Here is a 3,235-nt window from a genome sequence, read left to right on the forward strand (position 1 = left end):
ACACAGCCTAATTTTCATTTTTGGGTGAACTAACCCTTTAAGAACATGGGTTGAAGCTCTTAATTCTGAACTCTTAAAAGTGCATTCGATAGAATAATTTAACTTTAAAATGTACAAAAGTCTTCATTTGTCTTTTTTTTTTTTTTTTTTAATATTGCAAAAAATATTTTACCGAAGAGTCTTCATTTGTCTTTTTTTTTTTTTTTTTTTAATATTGCAAAAAATATTGTACCGTAGACGTCATATCGAGATATTATCGTACCATGATATTTTGATATCATTACATCCCAAGGAAAAAAAACAATGCAAGTTATTAATGGGGTTCACAAACAAGGTCCAGTTCTGCTGGTTGTGTGGTCAGACGTTTCTGAACAGATTTTATGCGCCTCGCTCGATGACGAACCCGCCGCAATCTGGTTTTAAGTGTCGTCTCACACGCAAACGGCTTGATTGGGGCTTTTATGGATTTATTTTCTGAGCTCTGGCACGCCGGAGCGCTCGATGGTGTGAATGTTAAAAGCCCCGAGCATGTAAAATCTGCTCTGAAAACAAGCGGATTAAGAGAGGAGAAGTTTACAATGTCTTAATGAAGTCTATAAATGCAGCAGCATCCGTCTGAACACGCATCGCTCCGTCACATAAACTTGCTTCCAAACTTCATTTCATACTGCGCCGATACCACGGTACAGTGATGGTAAAACTATGGTACTTTGATACATATATATATATTAGTGCTGTCAAAAAAAGTTTTTGTTTACATAATACATATGTGTGTTAAGTCTGTGTATATTTATTATGTACATATAAATGCACACACATGCATGAAAAAGCATGTGAAAATATTTACATGTATATATTTATATTCATATAATTTATATTATATATAAATATATTTATTATATAAACATAACCCGTTTCTTAAATATATACACGCATATACATAATAAATATACACACATATGCGATTAATTGTTTGACAGCACTTATATATATATATATATTCACTGATTCTGAAATTAATTTTTTCCACTGAATGAGTACCATATTAATTTACTATGGTATTTTCAAGACACTTCAAATAATACACTGGTACGTGATTTTAAAAAAAGGTAATTTAAATAGGAAAACATTCAAATTCAGTCAAAATTATGACATAAAAAGTAATGCAATTTAGTATCTCAAATTCAACTGTGACTTTTTGTCATAATTTTGTACTTTATATTTCATAATTATTTATTGATTTTTACTGTAAATTATTTTAACTTTTATTTATACTGAAATGCATTTTCCACTGAATGAGCACCATTTATTTACTATGGTATTTTCAAGGCAAATACTGTAGTACATGTTTAAAAAAATAGGGAAACGAAATGAAATCAGATTTATGCCATAAACAGTAATAAAAATTCCTGACTTAGTATGACAAAGTATCATGGTTCTCGTGTTTTTATCTCAGTTTTTTTACTTCATATATCAAATTTTATATCTATCTATCTATCTATTTCGACTTTGTCATTATTTAGACTTTTTGTCATAATTGTGTTTTTAATATTATTGCTTATTTATTTTCTTTGGTACAAACTATGGCACTTTTAATAGGGAAGCATTAAAAATTCAGCTGTTTTAAAATTCCCTTCTGGCACTCATTATAAAAGGTACTTTACCATAGCAGTAATATCACAGTACATGGATTTGTTTTAATATATCTCACAGTACATAACATAATTATCATAATATGTAACGTGTCATTTACATAATACACTGAACAGCATTAACAACAAAGTAGCAGGGTAATACCATGGATTTGTGGAGACAGTACCATGTAAATAACACGTGAAGACCATGGTTTGTGAATGCTGTAAGCAACTGGTACCATGGTATGTGTCGGAATACTATGGTATTACCACATATTTTGTAAAGAGGGGACTGACGCTCACTCATAATCGTTATTTATAATATTTTAAACTTTTTGATATAGACATGCATTTTAAACTTTATATTATATGTGATAATGAAGGTGTTTCTTACCCAGTCTGCTCCAAGCGCATGATTTTCAAACACAACAGCGCGTGGACTCTGTGTACAGCACTTCCGGTTACTGTCAACAAGTGCATTATGGGAGTTGTAGTTTTTCAACATGGATTCGTAGTCCATGACCCCGCGTCATGTGGATCATTACGGAAATATTATAAAAACAACTTAAGATTGATAATTTACTCTTTATGGTAACGTGAAGACAGAGTGTATATTATTTTTCATGTTTGTAAATCCCAAATCAGTGACACTGAAAACCTGTTGGCCATAGAGTCATATACATACATCCCAACCGAAGTATATATCAGAAATAAGTACTTTTATTTTGTCTGTGCAAACGTGAGCACGTGAGCCGCTCCAGATGGCCCTGGTTAGAGCGTCCATGTGCTGCTTTAACTATTAACAGCCCTGCAAACTCTCAATTAGATACAAGAGGGACTCATAAAAGACAAGCAATAAAACATGTAATTTTTGCATGCAGCGAGTGATAAATCAAATGACTCACTTTACTTCACTTTAATTTAGGCATTCCTGCATCTGCAGAAAGGCCAGAGCTTTACAGGGGCCACAGGGGCCAGGATGGGGCCCGAGGGGGCGGAGCCTGGAACTGTCACTCTTTAGAAGTCGACCAATCGGGTGGAAGGGAGGAAGTGGGTCAAACCAATACTTTGATCCATGAATTGATAAGCAATTCTTAATTATGTTTTATTTTTATTATGTCTTATTGCTTTCTCTTTTTTTTTCTTCTTTCTTGTATCTTAGTTTTATACTTTGTAAAGCACAGTGGTCAACTCCTGTTGTGTTTATTTGTGCTATATAAATAAATGAAATAAATGAATGAATGAATGATATGTATGTATCCTACATACACTACCAATGACGATTTTCATGTTTTTTTAAAGAATTCTCTTCTGCTCACCAAGCCTGCATTTATTTGATCCAAAATACAGCAAAAGCCGTAATATTGTGAAATATTTTTACTATTTAAAATAACTGTTTTCTATGTGAATATCTGTTAAACTGTCATTTATTCCTGTGATGCGCAGCTGAATTTTCAGCATCATTACTCCAGGATTCCATTTAAAAGCTTTGAGTCTGTGTAATTTTTTTAAATAAAAAGAAATTATAGAAATTAATACTTTTATTTAACAAGGATGCTTTAAATTGATCAAAAGTGATGATAAAGACATTTATAATGTTA

At 32.0% G+C, this 3,235-nt stretch overlaps 1 protein-coding gene across 2 annotated transcripts in view; it reads right to left on the bottom strand.

Moving 5' to 3' along the window:
* The window catches only part of LOC107698915 (hemK methyltransferase family member 2-like), a 26,656-nt gene extending 24,494 nt beyond the window's left edge, over nucleotides 1-2,162 (bottom strand). The window contains exon 1 of one of the 2 annotated variants that reach the window (XM_016500053.1): nucleotides 2,029-2,149. The gene's annotated coding sequence lies outside the window, so the exon portion shown is untranslated. Of the gene's footprint in view, nucleotides 1-2,028 lie in introns of both variants that reach the window. The other variant, XM_016500054.1, reaches the window with a different exon arrangement.
* Nucleotides 2,163-3,235: the final 1,073 nt, after the last annotated feature.

The sequence above is a fragment of the Sinocyclocheilus anshuiensis genome, unplaced genomic scaffold (assembly GCF_001515605.1).
Source record: "Sinocyclocheilus anshuiensis isolate Anshui unplaced genomic scaffold, SAMN03320099.WGS_v1.1 scaffold1854, whole genome shotgun sequence".
Taxonomy (NCBI): Eukaryota; Metazoa; Chordata; class Actinopteri; order Cypriniformes; family Cyprinidae; genus Sinocyclocheilus; species Sinocyclocheilus anshuiensis.